General features: G+C 35.7%; 1 long non-coding RNA gene across 2 annotated transcripts in view; it reads left to right on the forward strand.

The window, feature by feature from the left end:
* Window positions 1-2,636: 2,636 nt before the first annotated feature.
* Window positions 2,637-24,388, forward strand: part of LOC116486817 — a 29,228-nt gene continuing 7,476 nt past the window's right edge. The window contains exons 1-4 of one of the 2 annotated variants that reach the window (XR_004252997.1): window positions 2,637-2,724; window positions 4,692-4,861; window positions 5,296-5,406; window positions 17,513-17,584. This is a non-coding gene — a long non-coding RNA (uncharacterized LOC116486817). The remainder of the gene's footprint in view (window positions 2,725-4,691; window positions 4,862-5,295; window positions 5,407-17,512; window positions 17,585-24,388) is intronic. The other variant, XR_004252998.1, reaches the window with a different exon arrangement.

Here is a 24,388-nt window from a genome sequence, read left to right on the forward strand (position 1 = left end):
ATTGGACTGTGAACTTAGGCACATGGTCTGAACTTTTGGGTAGACCTGTGCGGTGTCGAGAGTTGGACTTGATGATCCTTAAGGGTCCCTTCCAACTCAGGATATTCTATGATTCTATGATTCTATATACATGTATACATGCATATGAACATGCAGTGAAGCAAAGGTATAAAATAGAACCCCTACATGATGCTCATAAGGGATTTTCCTCTAAGGAAATAGGAAGGATATTGGTGAGAGCACAGTAATTTGTTATATACAGATAAAAGGCAAGTTTTCTTTCACTTTTTAAAGTCAAAAAAAATCAGAAAATTATATCATTTGAGAATTGAAACTATCTATGGTTTTCTTCATTGGAAAAATGTAAACTAGTTAAGAGTTAAAAGGTATGGATTGTAACCTTTGAAACTTTCTCCAGAGCTGCACAACTACTGATGGGTTGACATGAAAAGCCATTTCTCTTATAATGAGATACCAAGCAGATCTGTCTTCTTTTAAAACCTGGCATTTAAAAATACATTTACTTCTATTATGTACTGGCCTAACCTGCACAGGCTATTGCTTGTGACATATTACCAGAGCAGATGTTTTAGACAACCTGCTGGCATAACTGCAAAGAATGAACAATGGTGTTTTTTTGTTGTTGTTGTTTGTTTGTTTGTTTGTTTGTTTAATTTTGACAAAGTATTGTAGAAGTTCCTTTTCCAGTGTTTTAAAACAGATTTATCCAGGAATTTACTCTATGTAAATTGGTTATTATTTTTCCCCTACCGTGCAACTGAGTATGATAATACGAAATATAGGGAAAAATGGACACCCTGATGCTTTTTTTTCACAGGACATCTGCTCACCTTACCCAGATCTTTTTCAGCCAATTTGTCTAAGACCATATGGATGAGATCAAATTGAAGAGAACTGGGGGAGGGAGGGAGGGTAGAATGTGGAGGAAAAAGCAGGGTCTAGAAAGAGAGAATGAAGGTTAAGAAAGAGACAAGTTTTGAGAATATACATATTATTTTTAGTTACCAAATGACAAGTTACTTTGTTCAGAGTAGCTATTGCAGTCTTTCTACTGTCATGACCTTTTCTATAGCTTAATAACAGGATCTCAAACTGAATATGTTTAATATTTAACTAATATGTTTAAAATATAAATACAGAGCATTATGTTACAGAATATATTTGTACATTTTTTACCAAGAGATGGTATAGTTTTGTATTCATGAAGAAATGACCTTCAAGACTTGGAAGAAAGTCTTCTCTTTTTTACACCATCTTATTCCATTTTATTAGTTTTTTCAGGGTGTATGGAAATACAAAATTCATCTCATCATCTCTAACAAATGTATGATCAATCAAGGAGATGCAAAATCATCTAATGTTTATATTAGGTAGCTGGCACAAGCAATCACCCCTAATGACTTAGTAATGCCACTGTAAGCTGTGCATATGCTCAAGTATTTTCATTTGTGTTTCAGATATTTATATTTTTCATGGCTGTGGACCCAATTCTTTGGGTGGTTATGTGTATCTTTGAACTGAAATGCTTTTGACTTCCAAGGCATAGTTACAAACTTAAAATTAAGCATGTCCATTGCTGTTTGTAAAACCAGAACATACCTTTGCTTAAGCTACATAATAAATGTAACTGTATAAAGAGTGAAAAAAATCAAGCAATACTTTCACAGAAAAGTAAGGAATTACCAGGTAGGAGTAATGAGTAGATCAATACAGAGGTCTTAGACTCACACTGAAGTCAGGATTAATTGCTGTTAAGGCATTAAATATGTTGGATGATTTGACGCTATTTTTCAGATAATTACATAGTACAAAGATATGTTACATCATGTTGCATTTGCTTTTTGTTAAAACTGAACCAACAGTTACCAGCACTCAGCTGCTGCATAGCCCTGTGTTAAGTTACTTTCATGTCTTTGTCTATGTGATGCTCAAAATAAAGATCTTCATTATGATTTTGGAATAAAGAAAATCTAAAGTTTTCCAAGCAGAAATTACCTACCTTTGTTCCAATAACACATTCTTGCTGCTATCGATGTCAACTATTATATGGACTGGAAAACTGGACAGAATAATATGGAAAGACTGGCCAATATAACTGCCAAATGCTCTATAATTAAATGACTTCTACTGAAAGATTTCCCATTAGCAAGTATGATGGTGCTCTGGTCTACCAAACAAGATGAGTAGAGTGGACTGTTAGTAATTACATCATTTGCTAAGCTGATTTTCTGTTTTGTGCTACTTTATGAACAAAAGCATCAAAATGCACAAAGCAATGTTTCAGACTTCTCACCTTTGTACATAATTTTAACTCTCTTTCAGCCATTTTTCACCAATTTGGCATTGCACTTATTAAAATCAACTAAAATTGATAGCAGAAATTCCTCTGATGCATGTCTGCTCCCTTAAAAGAACGATCAAAGGCTGGAGTCTTTTGCCAAAGAAGAAACTCTGTATCATTTTTTGTATTCAGGATCCAAGTCTCCTTTGGCCAATATTGTCCTTTTATTGTGAAGTCAGGGTTATGACAACATCTTTATTCAGGCTGACTCAGGCAAAGCTTCTAGAGGCTTCAGCAGCAGCACTAACTCAGTCTCTTGCTGCCTGCTCTTGTCCTGCTCCTTCTCATCTTCCATCCCTGCACTGCCTCCTCTGTTAGGGGACTACAGGCCATGTGGTCAGCCGATCAAGATACTGAAACAGGTGAAAAATATGCTGTTATTTTTAACACATATAATTTCTCTGATCTATTTCTTTGCATAGCCCCACAAATAGTGTTGTGATACAACTGAAAAGGCATGTGTGTTTGGGGGGGGGGGGGCAGAAATGAGCAGCTGAAAGTGGGGACGGGGCTGGGATCCACCAATCTGGTGCTCATGTTGGCTGAAATGACCCTGGAAATAGGTTTTCTCCTCTGTCTCTCTTTGTCTCTGCAGCCTTGTTGTCATACTCAAACCAGTGATCAGAAAAAGTCCCCCTTGACAGAGCACATGAATTCCCAAATAACATTGAATTTGCCTTTGTTCTTCAATTAAGAAAGAAAGAAAAAAAAAAAAAAAACAACAACAAACAAAACAAACAAAAAATAAACAAACAAAACATAATTGTTTAATTATCCTGCAGATCTATCTGAAAATGACTGTAAAGAGATCTTCTAAATTCAACTTATATGAAAGTTGTTTAAGAGAATCAAACATTTAAAATTATCTCAGGTCTGTCTTTCATATATTGTTAGGCTTAATATCATTTTGTAAAGATGCAATAGTGGAAAAAAGGCAGTTTTCTTATCTATGCTCCATAAGTGTTAATGATCAACTATTGCAAACATAGTTTTAGATGACTATATACTCAATACATCCATCAGAGTGTGATATAAAAGCTGTGCTTTTTCTTTTACCTAGAAGCTTACTTAAAGAAACACAGGATGTTATACACAGTGTACATGATCAAACAAACAGATATGGCATACAGTTCCCACACTGGGATGCATGCTAGTAAAACAAACAGGCAGGAAGGTATCACAACGGTCTAGCAGTAGAGGAACTTTATGCTAAACAGTGTTTGGGGCAGCTATACAAATAGAGTCGTTTATAACAGCTGTGCTCAGACTGGAAAAGTTTTGTTTATCATGTGATAAATTCACAGTGTATATAAGTGAAATGTACTACACTTTATGGCAGCTTTGACTCCCCTTTCATTTCTTCACATTAACTATTAAAGAAGAACTGAGGCAATAATATAGCATGTTAGCTAATTACTTGGGGTTGTTTCTCCTTTCTTCCACAAAGAGTAATTTCTGAGATTTGCAAATATACTAATGAAGTGTTGTAGTAACGTTCTTAGGAAGAGTATGGTAGGAGATGCAATACACTTCTACAGTACAAATAGATTAAGTGAGAGAAAAACAAAACACCTCCAGGCATTCTATGCAAAGTAAATACAGGATTGGTGTGTGTTCAACAGGTCTTTTGAACAGAGAAATTATTTCACTGCATAACTAGCTCCAATGGTAAGAAACAGAAACTCCCTTTTTCACACCAAACACCCATTTTATAGCCCAAAAATACCCTAATGAAACCTGTTGAGTTACATTTTAATTTCCTTAAATCTTCAGCCCTAAATAATTGTAGATTTTAAAAATACAAGGAAGATAGGGAGAAAAACTTACTGAGGGCTCATTGGGAGCTCTCTGATTTGACATTAAAATTTTAAAAGTGTGAACTTCAGCTCCCACACACCTCTAATCCTTCATGGACAACACATTTTTAGAGAATATAACCTTCCACTTTCTTCTTTTATCCTAGATATGTCCATTTTGCCTCTTAAAAACATCTCCCTACTGTAGTCCTCTTTTATTTAGTTATTTTTCATTTAAAATTCCAGTTGTTTAATGTATTATATATATATAATATATATATATATTTATAATGGGTTTAAACTTGATAAACCAAAATGTCCCATCCCAGTTGCAACCAATGGCTCATTAGTTATGTTTTTTCCGCTGTTAAGGTGAACTTTCTGACATGATTCCTGGAATAGGTAAGAATGGTTCTAACATAGTAATTGAGAAGGTAGTTCTGTTAAGCATTCACCTCATCAACCAATACGTGGACAGAATTTAACTGATCTGAATAAAGTTGTTTTGGAAAGTATCTGCCCATTTTGTGCAGGAAGGAACTGCAGCTCAATGAGGTGTTAGGAAATAACCTTTGACTCTGCCAAAAAAAAAGCTGCTGTTGGATACCAAGAAAGTACAAGCAAGACGACAAGAACTGATGGTGAAATAGAATGGACTGAAATATTCTGAAATTCATTATAAATTGTACCTGAATACAAAAAGGTAATCCGGGGGATGGGGAAGAGAGGTGGTGAAACATTCATTTCTTAATATTATGTGGAGTTTTAGAATAGCTTTTTGCCATAAACGTAACATTTTTCGTCTTCATACTATTTTATCAAATGGTTCAAATCATAAATGGACTTCTGAAAACAGTAACCAAATTTTCTGGCTCTGAGACTGGCAGCTAGCATTCAACAAATCCATCTCAGATTCTTTCACTTTTGGTTACTAGTGTTGGAATATTTTTTCATTAACTGTTTTTCATAACAGCAGAAACTATAGCTGTGGTTAGAAGAAGCTAGAAGTTAGCTACCTAGCTAGCTAGCTAGCTAGATACTTAGATAAGTACATAGAAAGACAGACAGACAGACAGATAGAGTCATTTATTAAGCATGTAAGCACTCTGTCTTCTCTTGGTTCCTTCCTACCTACAGCCAGAGACTGGTTATTAATAGAGCATGGAGAAAAGCTGCTGGATGTTTGAAACACCTCCATCAAATATGAAGAAGTAAACTGACTTTAAAGCTGGACTTCTGCTGTCCCAGGTGAGTAGCCAGAGGTGGTGTCTGTCTTGAATAGTATGGAGGACTTAAATGACCCTGTGGGGGGCGAAATTCAGGCTACTGGAGAAGCCTTCTCTTTAAGACTTCAACTCTCTTCTCTACACTTGTACACTTCTCTACACTCCCCAAGTACAGTGACTACTAGGATTCCTGAGCTGCTTTGGGTCTTCCATTGTTTTATTTATTTATTTATTCTTTGCTTTGTTTTGTTTTTGTTTTGTTTCATAAAAAATATTATTTATTTTGGGTAGACTATGTCAAAACTGAAATAACAAAACAAAGTTTTCTCTTGTTTTCTGCAGTTAGGTTGCTGCCAAAAATGAGATGACACCGCACTGTCTCCTCCCTACCTAGGTTTTCCATCATGAAACACAGAAGCATTTAAGCTTCAGAATGGTGCTTGAAGATCATACTTCACAGGGCCACGAGTCCACAGGGCACATGCATGCATATCTTTCCTCCCTTGTGAGTTTTTCATTAAAAGGAAAGATTAGGTTCTTATTATTTATACATTTTATTATACATTATATTTATTTTATTGGTCTATTTTCCCACGTGATTGGCAACAGCATGAGGGGGAATGGGCTAAAGTTGCACCAGGGGAGGTTTAGGTTGGATATTAGGAAAAACTTCTTTACCGAAAGTGTTGTTAGGCATTGGAATGGGCTGCCCAAGGAAGTGGTTGAGTCACCATCCCTGAAGGCCTTTAAAAGACATTTAGATGTAGAGCTCAGTGATATGGTTTAGTGGAGGACTAGTTAGTGTTAGGTCAAAGGCTGGACTAGGTGATCTTGGAGGTCTCTTCCAACCTAGATGATTCTGTGATACATTGTTTTCCATTGCTTAGAGAGATTCTGCTGTAGTCTGCCTCACATCCTAAAGGATTTTAAAATAACTTTCTATCCATTAAATAACTGGCTTACTGCAAGAAATCAAGAATGAAAGAAATCAGGAGACCTTCTGCTGACTTTTCTGCTTTATACATGTGGACAACAATCTTTCATGGCTTTGTCATTTAAAAGCTTTTGAAGATTTTTGGCTAGAAAACAAAACAAAAGCAAGAACAGAAACAAAACAACAACAAAAAATAAGTGTTATACAATATGTTTTAAGGTAATGGAGCATTCTGAGGAAGATTTTCTAAATAGACTCCCCACAGAGGCAACAGAAAGGATGGAGAGAATCTCTGTCCATCTTCCCAAGTACAGTTGGTTTTACATGATAGATGGTTTGATGATAAGTTCAAGAAGGATGTTTAGACCAATTACTTGGTACTAGTTCTACATATGACTATAAAGACTCAGTTTTATTGCAAAGGAAAATAACAGAGCCCAGAGCAAAGCATGAATTTATTTATTTAATTTCAAAAACCACATCAGACACAAGGTTACCACTCTGTTCACATTCAGTACTACTTTACTCCTGCAAACCAATGGGATTATGTGTATAGTGAGATAACATCCAAAAGATTGCAAAATAGAAAACTACCTCTTTCTAAAAGAGGTATTTCTGCCACCATCCTATATTACTCTACCTCCCTCATAGTACAAAGTAGAACTGAATGTTGAGAATGTCCTGTATAGGGGAGATGTTGTACCAGAGATAGCTTATGCCTTTGTGTAACTGTCTAGATTCCACATTAACACAGCTTCTGCCTGGACACGTTAAGAGTTTGGGTCCTCAACAATCACTTGCATGAACACACATTCAATTTTCTCAACCAACTCACTACACGTTAACTATATTAAGACCATCACTGAATTAAAACTACTTGCAGAATATGACTACAGAGTCTTCTATCTACATAATATAGTTACATATATAAGGTTATTCTATATAGTAAAATTTGCATAAATAATTAAATATTAATTAAATATAATTAAATATAATAAATATAATAAATATATTTAAATAATCAAAATCTGCGTGCTACAAATAGAAGGAGAAAGACATGAGTACATGGACTCTTGAATGTTGATGTAGAGTTTATAAAACATAGATCACAATTTTTTGTTATTTTAGTTGTTATAAAAGAAAAGAAGAAAATGAGATGTATTGAGTATAAAACCATTTGGGAATTTTCCAACAGAATATTTCTATCTGAAAATGCAGATTTAATGGGGTTACAGTACATGTAATTTCAATGAGAATTCCATCAAATACTCACATACTCTCATTTAAATTCAGAATAAATATAATGTTGAAAACCAACAAAACCCATAGACATTCAGTTTTAGGAATCCATTCTCCATAAAACATCACTTGTAAGAGTTGCACTTTTACAAAGGGTAAATCAGAGCAACATCTTAGCACGTGTGCTTTGAAGACCTCAGCACCTCTTTCACAAGGACAATAATCAACAAACTAGAGAAAAGGCAAAGCTGGAGTCATAATCCGAAGTCTTCACTTATCCTATGCAATAGGCATGTATTCTAATCCTAGTTATAGAGAGTTCTATTCTGTAGTCAGTTTCTTGTTAGTTATTTTATTTGTTTTTCTGGATAAAATTGTTAGACAAACATTTCCAGAACATTTAATAGTTTGGCATTAAGTCAGTTGCTTGGGATATGAACGACTAAAGGTCAAGCCTTTGGCTTGAACAAAGAAAAGCAATGTGACATCAGTAATTTTGTCTGGTTGTTCAAATCTTTTATCTTCCAAAATGACTTTTGAAAACCTTTTTCTTCTGCTCAGCAGGGAAAACTATTAAAATTTTGAAATAAACTTTTTTTTCCCTTGCTCATCTCTCTTGCTTACTTTTAATTTTTCCTGGGGAAAAAAATGCAAAAAGCTTTATGTAGGGAAACAGCAGACTTCTGCAGTTTATTTATTTTTTGGCTTGATAACTGTAAGTACAATGCATGATACTGTGTGTGAGTATCTGTAGAACTGAAGGATGTTGGAACTGAAAAGATTATTTTAATGAACAGTTTCTCACATTTTCAATTCTTTACAAAACAACCAGACAAAGAAACACTGCAGATAAGAGAAACTGGACTGAATAAAGCTTCCATTGTGTTCAGTAACAGAAAATAGAGAGTAGGAATAGTCACAGAAGAAAGTCATGTCAAAAAATATAACAGTCACAATAGGTAAAATAGTGAATTGTATTGATAAGAAGAAGTGAAATATTATATTACTTGTAGTAAGCAGCAAGTAAGACAAAATCTTGTGCATATTAAAACTTTATAGGAACAGAGTTTTACAACATTTGGAGACTAGTTCTACCATTTGTTTGGTGGGCAATGAAGCTGCATGAAGTTTAACAAGAGCAAGGGCCAGATTCTGCACCTGCGATAGGGCATTCCTGGTTATATATACAGAGTGAGGGATGAGAGGCTGGAGGACAGCCACCCAGAAAGGGATCTGGGGTTTCTGGTGAATGGCAAGTTGAATATGAGTCAACAATGTACCCTGAGAGCCAAAAAGGCCAACCATTTCCTGAAGTGCATCAAGCACTGCATTGCTAGCTGGTTGAGAGAAGGGATTGTCCTGCTCTGCTCTGCACTGGTGTGGCTTCATTTCAAGTACCATGTGCAGTTTGGGGCACCACAGCATTAAAAGGACATTAAAAAAAAAAAAAGTGTCCAAAAGAGGGCTGCGAAGATGGTGAAAAGTCTAGAAGGCAAGACATGTGAAGAGCAGCTGAAGTCCCTTGGTTTGTTCAGCCCAGAGAAGAACAGACTGAGGGGGGGCCTCATGTTGGCCTACATCTTCCTCACAAGGGGAGCGGAGGGGCAGGTGCTGAGATCTGCTCTCTGGGGACAGTGACAGGACCCAGGGTAACAGCATGGAGTTTCATCATGGGAGGTTCAGGCTGGATGTTAGGAAAAGTTTCTTCACTGAAAGTGTGGTTGGGAACTGGAACAGGCTCCCCAGGGAAATGGTCACAGCACTGTAGTTCAATAAGTGTTTGGACAATGCTCTCAGACATATAGTTTAATTTTTAGGCAGTCCTGTGTGGAATCAGGATTTGTACTTGATGATCCCTGTGAGCCTCTTCCAAATCAGGATATTCTACCATTCTGATTCATTTAAAAAATTAATTAATTTCTGAAATCCAGAAAATCACAGAATCACAGAATGGTTGAGGTTGGAAGGAACTCCAGAGGGTATCCAGTCCAACCCCCTGGCTCAATCAGGGTCACCTAAAACAAGTTACATAGGATTACATCTAGATGGGTTTTGAATATCTACATAGAAGGATACTCCACAACCTCTTTGGGCAGCTTGTTCCAGTTCTGTCACTCAAACTATAAAAAAAGATCTTCCTCGTATGACCTTGGTGAAGCCTCCTGGGGTTCAATTTATATTCATTACCTTTTGTCCTATCACTGGCTGCCAATGAGAAGAGTTTGTCCCCATCCTCTTTACATTGTCCCCTCAGGTATTTGTAAAGGTTGATAAGATCAATCTCCTCTAGGCTAAACAGTCCCAGCTTGCTTAGTCTTTCCTCATAAGACAAATGCTCCAATCTCTTAATCATCTCTGTGGCTCTACACTGGACCCACTCTAGAATTTCCCTACCTTCTTATACTGGGGAGCCCAGAACTGCACAGGTGTGGCCTTCACCAGAGCTGAGTAGAGGGGAAATACAAGAAATACAAGAAACTGCCAATAGGCCATCTAGTCGTTATGTCACACTGCAGAGTTGTGGGCAATTTCTGACTGTGAGCACTGCAAAATTGCCTGTGACATCCACAGAGAAGAATTTTTAAAAGATTTTTCCAGACAGAAATTATTTCAACCTTTTAAATGGAAATTGGTTAATATATCAAAGTATGAAACTTTGTGTCCTGTCCAAAACATTATTTTTTTTTCCATAAATTAAGGGTAGATATTCCCATTACTCAGGCAAAATGTCAATTCTTTTTCTAAATCTCTGAAACTCTTGAGTGCACTGATATTTCATGACAGCCAGTTCCACAGGTTAATTACAAACTGTGTAAAAGTATATTGCTTTTCTATTTCATCAAACATCTTCATTCGTGTATTGTTAGAGGATAAACAGGAGTCCCTTTTTGACCTTCTCTGCAACTTTTGTTGTTTTACCTGAATCAAATGTATTCCTACTGAAGTCTCTCTCTCTCTCTTTTAATTTAAGCAGCTCCAATCTTCTCAGTTTCTTCAGCCATGTAGGCTGTACTTTGTACTATGTAATCTTCAGCTTGTCATCTGTTATCATTTTCATCACCTGTCTTTAAATGTTTCTTATTTTTTTCTGGTAAGAAAATACAATGAAGAAAATACAGTTAGCATTAAACTTGACAAAGATTTTGACACTGTCTTTAAGACCAAAGTTTACAAACTGGAGTAGGTAAGCAGACACAATTTGCTGTTGGCATTATGACATCTTCTAGGACTTTCTTCCAGCCCTATGTTCCATAGGCCTCTATTCCTTTTCATGTTGAAGAAAGTTTCATTAAGCTTCACTGTCCATTTTGAGGATATGGCATTATTTTAGAACCTCAGGTTGGTTTGCCTTAGAAAAGGAAACAATCCCTTCCACTAAGCATAATTGTGCATTTCTCAGCATTAATGTTGAGCTAATGTCTGCTGCCCCAAGACTAGCAACGTTTTCCAAAGTTTTCTGTGTTGATTTGCTGACACCCTTTCTTTCTTTCTTTTTTTTTTTTTTCTTTATATCTTTCTTTTTCCCTGTTCCCTTAGAAATGCATTTTAAATGCCTCAGATGGAATACTTAGAGCATTTCTGGAACTCCTAAATTTTTGTTTAAGCTGAAGCAGAAGTTTTGCCTAATTACCTAAGGAAGGCTTCCTTTATAAACCTGATTAAAGTCCATATGTCTATGCTTTACTATATAAATAAAATTAATTAATTAGGACTATAATTTGATAATAAAATAATTGTTATGGGCAATTCTAACTGAAAGTGCATGATGTTTATTTGCAAATAACACATGCATTTGCACTCAGGATATAATACATGTAGTTGTTTTACAATTCTGTTTAGATAAGCATTTCAGAATATCCCATGGCCACCAAATTTTTAGTTGCTACTTACAGGTAAAAATGTGGGCACCCCACCTATCACTGGTGGATAATTGGGATTACTTTTTATTTAGAAGGGCTTGATCACCTTGAAAGAACTAGAAATCTGCAGAATGACCAAATAAATTATCTATTGTTTTTATTTTATAGATGGAAATGAGGCAGAGATTTTATACCAAAGATTTCCTAGAGTGACAAAAAACATTAATTGTCACTGTATCTGGGTGCTAAATCTCCCTGATGTGGACTTTTTTTTTTTTTTAGAGAATGGGGCTTACAACCTGCCCTCAAAGCCTTAGACACCCAATATTCACTACTTACTGGAAATTTTGAGTGATTGTTCTGCAAATCTGTCACAGTATTTCTGATTTTGTTGTTGTGAGCTGCAAGATATTACACACTGTCATAGTGATATTCAGCTATTCTTTCAAAGGACTTTATGGTTCTCAGTGGCCATTCAGGGAGGGAGGTTCCTACTCAATAGGAAAACAGTTGGGGTTACATGACCAGACTGATGTTTTCTTCCTCTTCCCAGCCCTTCCATCTCTTCTTTTTTCCCTCCTCTTTTCTTATCTACTAAAATAGTATAAGTAGATCGTTGAAGCACACATAGCAACAGCCATGTGTTATCTATGTATCTATGTACTTAAAAAGCAGGGTAGTCACATGGGTGCCTTAAATGTCTGCTTTCACTTCATATATATTGAATATATGTGTGCAATAATGCAAGATTATTTTAAATATATGTGTAAGATAAATTTTACTATGAAAGACAATAACCAAAACTTTACTGAGTGGACAGTTCTCAATTTTGTCACAACTGTTTTGTACAGTACTGCTAAGTTGCCAATTGTACATTAAAGTGGAAACTGTAGAAAACTGTCAGATATTACTCAAAATATCCTCTGGAATCAAAAAATGGTGCCTGAAAATACAAGGCAAGATGTTGCTCTCAAGGTATATTTTCACATGATAACAATGGTCCTATTACGAGGTAACTCCTATATCAATGAGATAAATTCCACATACTCATATCTCCAGAAAATAAGTTGCACACATAACTGAGCTATTGAGTCCCCTCTCTATTCTGTAAACAATATATGTGGTCATTTAAACATTTAAACTAGAATCCACATTTCAACAGACATTGTAGTTAGGAAATTGTTTGGTAAAACTCCATCTGAATTCATTTTATATGCCAGAATGTATTCTGAGAAAAAGAGGTTTCCAGAATCATTGATGATACAAAAAATAGATATACAGGATCATGTGAACACGTAGTCAGATAATGATAGGACAAGGAGGAATGGTTTTAAAGGAGGATAGGTTTATTTAAATTACATTTTAGAAATAAATTATTTACTATGAAGTACCAAAACAGGTTGCCCAGACCAGTTGTGGATACCCCATCCCTGGAGGTGTTCAAGACAAGGTTGGATGGGGACCTAGGCAACCTGGCCTAGTGGCCTTCCCTACCCATGGAAGGGAGGGTGGAACTAGATGATTTTTAAGGTCCCTTCCAACCCATTTTATGCTTCCAAGCCATTTTATGTTTCTATGATTCTATGATTCTAAGACAATTGCTGGTAGCTGAATTATAATTTCAGAATTTGAAAGTGACTATAACACTACAGTTATACTGGTCTGATCATATGAATTATTTGCACAGTTAACTTCATAACCTAGATTCTGAAAGGGTTACAAAAATCTCATATTTTTATATTTTAAAGATTTACTTGGAATTAACAAAAAATGAAAAGTTAGAAACAAATATTGAATGTCTGTACTTAATTTAAAGCAAAATCACAGGTAAACTATGCATTTTAAACTTATATTTGGCTAAATTATGAATAATAGTACCATAAAACTTATGCATCTGCAATGCAAGAAATAGTGTTAGCATGTTTAGTGTTCAATGCTCTGTAATTCAAGTACTGTTAGATAAACATGCATATCAGAACAACAACAACAAAATAATTTTTCTCAGGAAGCATCTCCTCATTGTCTGAAGTGTCTAAAACTACATAACATCACAGTTTATATATATCGCATGGTTAGAACAAAAGATGGAGGGTAGAATGATGCAGACTTTGTTCTACCATTGACTTACTGAAGGTACCTGTTCGATTTATCCATGTGTAAGCCACGATAATTCTCAATAATGAATTTGTTGTATATATATATTATAATTTTTCTCAATTGTTTTGAGTTTTTTTAGATTAAAGTTGACAGATGATAAATACTAGTGTGCACTTTACTGGGCTATTTGAAAACAGACAAAATATTTTAAGGGCTCTGTTAAAGGCATTGTCCTTTGAAGCTAAGATGAGGGAAAGGAGAAGAAGCTGAACAGAACATAGAAGAATAAATTATAAAATTCATGGTGTTCAGAACTTATCACTGTCTGCAACATCAATCATAAGTAGTGAAACTGGGTTCCAACTCTGAGCTTTTGAAAAGAAACAAAAATTCTTCTTTGGATCTGGGTGGGTTGCTGGTATGCCATTATTATTCTTTCTCAAAATTTTCTAAATGAAAGTAAAGCCAACAGTGAGCCACAGCTTGGGGAAACCCTGATCAGTAGTTTGAGATGTCACCTTTCTCTCCAGCAAAGGACCAATATATTGTCTCTGGTTAACAGCTGTGGACAGAATGATGGTTTGGTGTTCATTCATCAGAAAAATGGGTAGTAGATGTAAATTTCAACCCACCATCCTTCTAAGAAAGATAAAACTCTGAAGTTGGAAGATATCTGACATCAAAGAGCAATTAATAATTCCTGAATATGACTCCTGAATATGATTAAGAGATTGGCTAATGCTTATGTAATGGCCATGTGATAATATATTATAAAATAAATTAATTAGTTAATGTTTAAGAAAGCATTCTCTCAAGACAAAATGATGAACTCAGACTAAAGTATTCACTTATATATATATATATACATCCTCCAAATCGACAAAGGTGGCTACAACCTGTAAGTGACTGATTTTTCAGTGACAAATCTACTAGACAGATATCCAAGTAAAAAATGAAATGAAATGAAATGAAATAATAAAATAAAATAAAAAAAATAAAAATAAATAAATAAAATAAAATAATATATATATATATCAGAGAATTTTGTATTTTTGTAGGACATTTTCTTATTAGCCACTTTTTGTAGCTGTTAATGTGTGTACAGATGTACCACACATCTAGATTGATGTACCACACATCAAACAGATACCACACCTAATCCAGAGACTTTCTACATGTGGAGTTCAATAACCTCCTTGTTTCTCTCAACCTTTGAGTGAAGGAACTCATGATGGGGAGAAGTAATCTCACTTCTGTGCTCCATCTTGGTCTGATGTGACCAAGGAAGTCCTACGCTGAGTCCTTCAGAGGTATCCAAGAAGGCCTTAGAAGATCAGGATCCTCTACCCAACCTTTTCTGCACTGTTCTCCTGTTAGTGGCTGTAACCAGTAATATTCTGAAGTGTTTTTTTTTTGTTGTTGTTGTTGTTGTTTTGTTGTTGTTTTGTTTTGTTTTGTTTTGTTTTTCTGACAATTTCACCTGTTGGACAGTAATGGTAACTAACTGTGTCATTAAGAAAATTATCATTATTGGAAAAAGAATGTCAAGAAACACCGTTATGGTACTGGTAAAATCTAGAAACTGCAGTATGAAGCCACTTCACAGGACGTTATTTTAAAGCCAAGTTAATGAGGTTATTTGCCTGAAGAACCGAGATAACAGATGACATTTTGAGCCACGCATTTCTCAGTCCCCTTTACAGTACTCTTCTGATCTCCCCAGCTTGAAGCACCTGTTCTCTTTCTCTGTCCTTCTGCTGCGGTAGAGCCCAGATGCTGCACACTAAATTTTATTTTATTTTTTCTTTACAAAATATGTGTCAAAAAGAAAATCATCTTTCTTGAGGAATATGACCAACTTATGACTATGGCAATTTTATTTGTGAACTTCTCATTAGTCCTTAGGATGATGAAAGCATCTGAAGGAAAGCATCTTCAGAAATAAAACACACCTGATCCTTGAGAGTCATTGCAACAGAGGTATACCATGTGCAATAGTGGAGGACAATGCAAAAGCAGATATGCAAATGTTCACAGTTTCCTTGAAGGCGGTTAAGATGCATATCTATAAAGCCAAGAAGTGACTGTGAGGCTGAGTCATCAGTGCCAGCTCCTGAACAGGAAGTGTGCCAAGACAGAATTCAGAAGAAATATGTTGTACCATATTCATATGAAAGCAAATCAGGCATAAAGCTTGTTGCTTTTAAGGGTAATGATGACTCTTTTGTACCTAGAAAAGATATGCTGCTCAGGAGCATTTTCTTAGCTATTAAAGTTGGAGTGAAAAGAGTTAAAACAGACTTCATGATTTTGGACTGATCCCTGTCTTAAAGCTGTAAAACAGAAAAACATAATTAATGAATGTGACTAATATAGTTAATATGGTTTGTAAGTTTGAAGAAAACTACAGTGTGTTACAACAAGAAGGTAAACAGTGCCTACTATTCCTGAAAAAATGTCATTCACTGAATCTTTGCGGAGCACATTCAGCAGAAAGCAGTACTAAAGCTGATGCTTGTGCTGGTGTAGCGAAGACTGTTTACAATTTGCTTTGTAGCATTCCAAAAAGCCAAGACACCCAGCAACATCAAGATGGAAATTCCCTTCAAGGGCTCTCTGGTACAGGATGGACAGATTGTGGCAATAGTGGCCAATCCTTCACAGATTGTTATCTAGGCATCAACACAAATTTATAAAAAAAAAAATAGAAAAATCTAAATTTAAAAATGACAAAGATCTCGTTGTTGATATTTGGGGTTTCTTTCTCCAAACCCCAAAGGAACACAATCTTCTTGCTTTTTATATTTTTAAATACATGGTCCATACATTCCTCCATATGAAGGTGACATTGCCATGATAAATATCATCACTTAAGATCTGGGACTTGTGTCCAAAGAGAACAGAGCAACTTGCTTATTTGAACTCTGACCAAAGTCTACTGTTGCTAACGTTACTCAGCTGAGGGAGTGGGAATAAGTGCTAAAAACAGGTAAAAAGCTCATACTTGGCTATGAACAGGCAAATTCTGATTCCAGTAGCCATGGTCATCTGATAGTAAATATTCAAAACAGATATGGTTACAGTTTTGTATTAAAAGCTCTTTTAATATACATGAGTTTACTAGGGAGACAGCAGGAAGGGCAGCAATAGGGTATACCTCTTCATGAGCACTGTCCGGCATGGCACACACTTACCAGTTTGTTCAGGGCAAATACTGGTATAGCTCTCCCCATCCTTTCCTGTCCCAAATGTATTACAACTGGGTCCAATATGGGCCTTTTGTCATTTGTGACACTTTGTCAGGAGCTCATTACTAACATTCAATTACAAATTGAGGCAGAGCTAGGTAACACACAGCTAAGATACTGGACTCCTCCAACGATATTTTAGGAATTCATAAAAACAGCTCTGCAAAAAATAGCGTTCAGTTCACACTCAGTTATTTTCAAAGCTTTTCTTAAAGAGAAGCACCTTTTTCCCACCTCCATGCTGCTCACCTTTGTCAGCCTTTATACAGACTAAAATCTATACCATACATTTGAAACATTTGATTTAACTTCTCTGAAGAACATGTAAACTTCATTTAAAATAATAATAACATTTTAAAACTTTCATATTTTGCTTCCATATGCAGTTTTCTTTCTTGCTTTATGAAGTAAAAATGGAGAAACAAATATATCTCCATTCCTCTCTTCTCTGGACCTTCTGCATTTCAAGGATATAAGATTAATTTAATGGAAAAGAGTGTTGCTGGTACTGTTTCTTATTGGTCTTTTACTAGCATTTGGCTCATTGTTTTGTACCTCTGACACATATCTGATGTTGTCTAGATTGCAGAAAGATGACACAGAATAAAATACATTTAAACTTTAATTTTGTAGGTATAAATACCTTTGTTTCTGTCTTTCTAACATGTAGATGTACCTTTTATGTAACAGGTCTTTTTCTATTTATAACTTCATAGTATTTATGACATAGATACTGTTTTTACTTTGTAGAAATGCTTTATCTGAAGAAAAACTATGTTTACTCTCCCGGAAATGGCATTTCTGATTAACCAAGTGACAACGGTAAGGTCCTTCATTTACTGAGAATTTTTCTTTGCAGACATTTCATTGAACATGAATAGCAATACCCTGGCAAAAAGAGAAGATTCCTCTGGTAGGTGGTTTTCCTCCATTAGTGCAAAGGCAACTGCAGTTTCAGTTTGGCTTTCAAAGTTTTCTGCTTAAAGCTCTAGATCCCATTTAAGCATTGTCCTGTACATGCTCTGTGACAAAAGACTCATAGGAAGGTTCAGTCTTTTTCTCCACTAGAAATGAAGCTTGTATTAGACTAAGGAAAGGACAACAGTCCTTTACCAGGGCCTACTACCTTCCCTCAAGAACTTCTCTTAATTATCTCAGCCGTGACCTAGCTTCCTGCTCTAAAGTTAGAAAACCACATCCTCACTGCAGAACCTTCTTGTTCTGAGCCAAAAAATGTATACAGACAATAGTCTGCAGTCAGGACTCATGGTCCTGTTTGTTGTTAAAGTATTGGATCCAGTCATAAGACCTTGTTGCTTATTTCTTTGCCAATTTTTATGCATTCTGGTTAATATTCTCCATGACAGGTATCAGCCCCTTATGTGTTTTTCTTAAACTAGAGCCAAAACAACTGTTCTATTTCTGAAGCTGTGACTGGGGAAAAGACACTGCTTTTCACTGATGTCAAGATTTTATCTGGCAATCAAGAGTCTGGGAGATTGCTGGGGATGGAAAGAGAGCCACACACCAAAATAATATTGACATTGATATTAATATTAATATAAAAATAATAACAATAACAATAATAATTTTTAAAAGGAAAACAGAGCTGAATAGCTCCTTATTCAGACAGGATCAATTATTCTGTGCAAAATCTCATGGGTGATCTTATAATTGATTATTATGTCATATATACTAGGGAGTTAAAGAGAGCTTAGTATTCAGCTAACTTATATCTCTAACTGCTTTACACTGAAAAAGCGTTTTTAACATAACTGTGTGCAGTAATGTGTAGTACATTTTAATGAGAATGACACAACTCATTTATTAAATTCTTATTAATTCTTTAAAATGCATATACTGAGGCTAGTAAATTCATAATTATTTTAGACATAAGAGAAACTTAATGACCTAGTTTTAGAAGACACTAAAGAATTTCAGTTCTCGGGTAATAGGAAGGAAACTATGAACACTCAATGACCATCAGTTTCTCTTGTTCTCTATAAAACAGAGCATGTTTACATACATAAGAAATGCAATAGTTATTGGATAGTTCTACCTGAATGTAGATGTACCCTAGAGCACTAGAGGAAATTACTCTGCTTGGGGATGAGTTAAAGTTTGCTTTGAAGCCAAATCTAAATTTTGCCACAGAAGCCTCTATCAAACTGGTTAAATAAAATCTCAATACAAATACCCATTTATTTAGCTAAGTTTATCTCCATACAGAAAGAAATACAGCTTATGGTCTTTTCTGTTTCTACCTGTTCTGCTGCAGAAGTACCAAAACACACACAAGTCTTAGCAAGTAGTTAATAAATATATGTATATATACACACTCCATAAAATACATCTAAGTTTCCAATATGTTTTTATATTTTACTGTATAAGAATTTCTGTTTATGGTTAAAGATTTCTAAAATACAAGCAATCCATTCAAATCTCAGATAACTGAGACTTGTGCAGGTCACCCAAATAAGTAACTTCAGATTTTTGTAACTTTGGTTGGAGACCAGGTAGGCTTATTATTCACAGCATATGCCTTATCTCTATGAGTCCTCAATAATCAGAAAAGCAATGACGGCAGAAGCCTGGAATCCAACCTATTAATGATGATTGATACTCTTCCGGAGATGAAGGTGCTATTAATCTCAGAGGAGCAAGCATAGGTTACAACCTGCCTATGAGCTATATTTCAGCTACTTTTGTTCTTATGCATAGTGATTTCCAGATTAAGTTATAAAGGTTACAATATCTAACTGTGATCTATTGGATCATGAAATCTTGATTTTTATTTTGTTTTGCTTTCCAGTGGATCGAGATTATTCTGTTTTAGAGAATAGAGCTCAAAAGACTAACATCTTTTTCCTTAAAAACAAACCTAAAATCCTCTCTCGGGGTTTGTTTAGCTATGATGACAGAAGCCAGCACTTAGGCATGCGATTTTCTGCTTGAGGCAGTGCAAGCCCTTGTCAGTGAAATGTTCTAAAGAGACCTTCTTACAGCCCAACTCCACTTGTTCACAGGCATTCACAGACTCAAGGCCAACCACACACCATTTGATTGTGAGTGTACATTGCATGCAATTGGGAAAAAATCAAAGACCTCCCTCCATTAACATTGGGGTTAGAACTTATAATATTTAAATAGGCATCTGCAGCACAGATGGGGGATCTTCTGGGGGATCACTGATCTGGCCGCATACCTGGCAGCTTCTAACATGTGTCTTCCTGTAAGGCACAGTCACTTTTTTAAACATTACACACTCCTTTCTTCCTTATAAGCAAGTCGAGTTCACTAAGCCTTTTTTTTTCCTGCTGCTGGAATGTCTAATGCAAACTATAAAGGTAAAGATCCCACAAACCCTTTTGGGAAAATGATGGAATCATTTCAGGTAATATTTAAAACACAGAAATACAATAAAAAATGTTGGGCACTTCTACTCACACTTGACTCATTTCTTGTGCTATGAATGTCATCGTAAAACCAATTGGTGCATTGCTACTTGTGCCTTTGTTATGGTAGTGGCCATCAAGGCCTATTTTAATGCTTCATAATTCATGTGCAATTGACTAGACAGGTCATAATATGATTGTTCTGTGATTGCTACTTAGAAATACTTCAATCTGTGCGTTATTAACTCAATCAACTATTTTGGCTCTTCATTGTCACTAAAGTCAGTTGAGTAAACATGGCTGGTGGGAAAATACGTGACCTTTAGCATCAAAAAGATGCCTTCAGAATGTCTTGGAGTATTTTACCATGAACATAAAATAAGTGTTTTAATAAAATAATTAATTTGGTCCTGAACCATTGACAAATCATCAAAGATAGAAAACTCACAGGCCAAAAGGCCCCTGAATGAATTAGTGTTTCCTGTTTCTCTTAAGTGCTGGGCTCCCTAAAATTCAATGTGAGTGTAAAATCTACCTGAGTCAGTCTGTTCATGCTCAGTCACTCACAGAATGTCAGTCTAAGGGACAGTTTTTGTCTCAGCTACCCCTCTCTGTTCTGTCCTTAGCATGTCTGGGTAAGGGTATAAGCACCCATTCATTTCAGAATCAGCTTTGCAAGAATTTCTTGTAGACGTGACAGCATACCGTACTTTGCAAAGCCAAACTTCTTTTCCATTCCTTGCTTGAGGGCAGGAAGGCTTTGCAGAGAGGACAGGCTATATTAATGGGCTGAGTCCAATCACATAACATTCACCAGCCAAGTCATAGAAGGTAAAGGCAGGGACTAGGAGAATGAAGAACTACCCACTGTAGAGGAAGATCAGGTTTGAGAGCATCTAAGGAACCTGAATGTGCACAAGTCCATAAGGCCTGATGAGATGCATTTGGGGATCCTGAGAGAACTGGCAGATTAAGTTACTAAACCACTATCCATCACATTTGAAAAGTTGTGGCAGTCTGGTGAAGTTCCAAGTAACTGGAAAAGGGGAAACATAACCCCCGTTTCTTCAAAAAAGAAAAAAAGAAAGACCCAGGGAACTACAGACCAGCCAGTTTCACCTCCATGCCCAACAAGATCATGGAGCAGATCCTCCTGTAAATTATGCTAAGGCACATGGAGAGCCAGGAGGTGATTGGTAACAGCCAACATGGCTTCACAGTGCATATCTTGACATATTTACATATTTGGTGGCCTTCTACAGTGGGGTTAGAACATTAGTTGTTAAAGGAAGAGCAACTTCCTTTTTTTTTTTTTTTTTTTTTTTTTTTTTTTTTTTTTTTTTTCTCCTCCTTTGGGTATCCTCCATTCTGTGAAAGGGAAAGGGAGAAACATGCTTACAAATACATTCTGTTTCATAGCAAACATCTAAAAATTCTTGAGTTCGATGCTGCCTGATATGGATGCTGTTTGAGATGGGTGCTGCCTGTGCAGGAGCATCTTCACTCCAGATCAATGCCTGGGTCATAGTTTCTAGTTTTCTGAAGGTGATTTCTCCAGCCAAGGCTAGGGACTGAGCCTTGTGGATCATAACTACCAGTGCTTCTTCCACATTACCTGGAGTCTCCTATACATAAACTCCCAAAGCCTCTATTTGATATATTCCCACTTACCCAGTACATATTCCCTATTCAACTACTCTCTATACAGCAGACAGCTTGAGACTAAAGGTGCAGTTCTTTTGAATAAAGGATAAGTCTCTTAGGAAGAAGCTAATAATCAAGAACCTATAAATTAGAAAACAGCTAACCTATCAATTAGAAAACAGCTAACTGTTCACTGCAGATGTCCCTAGAATCTACCATACAACTAAAATTCTCACAAGGAAACCTTTATTGCCATCAGCTAGCACAGTTTCATTATGTTTAAGGAAGAATACAGTTCTCAGTTCAAATACAGCAATAGGAAAGAGAAATGTGGAAGCAACATTACCTATATTTTCTCTGTAAAAACAGTGAATTCAGAAGTAATCACTGTATCATGTAGGCTCAGCTAACCTTTTGCTACTCCAGAACAATCACCAGTATGACCAGAAAAACATCACATGATGAAATACATTAGTGAGATTTATAACTGGCTTCTTCAGCAAAGTGCAGCTTGACCTTCTGCTAACCTTGAAATTTTGTGAACAGGAGAAAACAGTCGTTAAATGGGGAACAGCTTGCATAATGTTTAAGTAGCAAATATTACCATGAAATATAATTGAAGTATAAGGATTATGAACACAATCACATATTTTTAGTTCTGTCAAAGATAAATGAGAGCATGTTTTTCTAGCTATTCACATAGGAAACAGCAAAGGAAAAGAATAGCAATCTCCCTAACAGACTTACCATTAACTAAAGATTTTGAAAAGAAAAAGCATCTTTGAACATCAGTTTTCCAGAAATGTATATGTGTATGCAATTACCAAATTTTGTGTGTGGATTTATTTTTGCACATTAATACCTATTTAAATATATGTTGATCTAGACACATTGTGCATGCAGTCTTCACAACTGCATGCAAAGATACAGAAATTTGGACTAGCCAGCAGTCCAAGCTAAAATTCATACAGCCCATGGGCACTAGATAGCAGCATCTCTGAAAATAAGATATGAAGAGCCTGAGGTATTTAAAAGACTAGCTAGTAAATATTAAATCACAGTCTGATTCTTCAGTAATCTCATATAAAGGCAATGACATTACATCAACATAAAACTGCAGTGATGCAGTAGCTAATTAAGCCCTTTGAATGATTAAGCTGTATTTATAGATCTTCTAACTCAAAGAGATCATACCTGGCAGATCAATGCTGATGTTAAATAAGTCATTAGCCTCTGCAAAGATTGCCCACAAGGTCATTGAATTGTGATGGTGGAACATTTTAATGAGCTGAACACTTGACCTATGGGAACAGGACCAACAACAATTCACTCAAATGGGGAAACTCAGCATGTCTGAAAAAAAAATCACAAATCTCTCTGGGCCTTGATTTCTCAATCAATAAAATGGAAACAATATTTCTGTAACACAAACAAATCCCTAATGTTAAGTGATAACACATACAAAATGTGTTACTATGATTATAATTTGTTGTCACATTATTATACCAAGGATTTATTTTTACAGTTTTTCTCACCTTACAATATACTATGGTTAAACTGTATACTACAAAATCAAAAGAATTATGTTCCTGTTATTGTGAATCTGGCCCGGGCCCAAAAGCTGCTGTGGGTATATTTTCGTTATGTAGCAGAGCTTCTTAAGAATTTCAGAATATTCTATCCCCACCTACCTCTTCTGTCCCTACCTACACAACATGACGGTACTGATTATTTTCTCTTTTGCATCAGTAGTGGGTGATAACTCAGTGATAAAATAACGTTTGTGGCCTTTATAAAAATATTTGGTCTACTTATCAAAAAATAAAAAAAATAAAAATCCAACTCTCTGAAAAAAAATATTGAAATCATTGCCAGTCCAGAATAATATAATCAGTGGGATTATTTCACCAATATTTCAACCTGATTTGAAGGTACCCGCTACAGATCATCAGTTCTAGCATATCCATTATTTATCTGTTGAAGCCTATTAAAAAACAAACAACAAAAAACGTCATGTTATTTGCAACTATTTTATTTGAGACATTTAACTATAGAGTTGGGACCACTGAATCACTTCACACAGGGTTTGTAACACCTACTAGATGATGGTATCAAGCATAACCTGTGTCATGGCTTAGACTTGATCAACTGTTTGATTTTTCTTTTTCCAGTCCCTAGAGCTATCATGTTACCAAAATCTGGCTTTTGTGATTTTCAATAATAGCCTGATTTTCCCTAAATTTTCTATAATGTGGTTTGTTGAGAGAAAAGCTTAGCTAACCATTCATACTTGAATTGAGAATTCTACATGATTGCCCTGTGAGTGTGTGCCTGGAGGGAAACAAAAATAGGGTTGCTACTTGAAAAGATGAAGTGATTGAATTTAATGCCTGAGGCCACAAACCTCATTTTTGTGACTGCTAATATGTAGAACTAACTGAAAGCCAACTGTGAACTAGTTTATGCTTTTTCTTTTCTTTTCTTTTCTTTTCTTTTCTTTTCTTTTCTTTTCTTTTCTTTTCTTTTCTTTTCTTTTCTTTTCTTTTCTTTTCTTTTCTTTTCTTTTCTTTTCTTTTCTTTTCTTTTC

The sequence above is a fragment of the Aythya fuligula genome, chromosome 2 (genome assembly GCF_009819795.1).
Source record: "Aythya fuligula isolate bAytFul2 chromosome 2, bAytFul2.pri, whole genome shotgun sequence".
NCBI lineage: Eukaryota > Metazoa > Chordata > Aves > Anseriformes > Anatidae > Aythya > Aythya fuligula.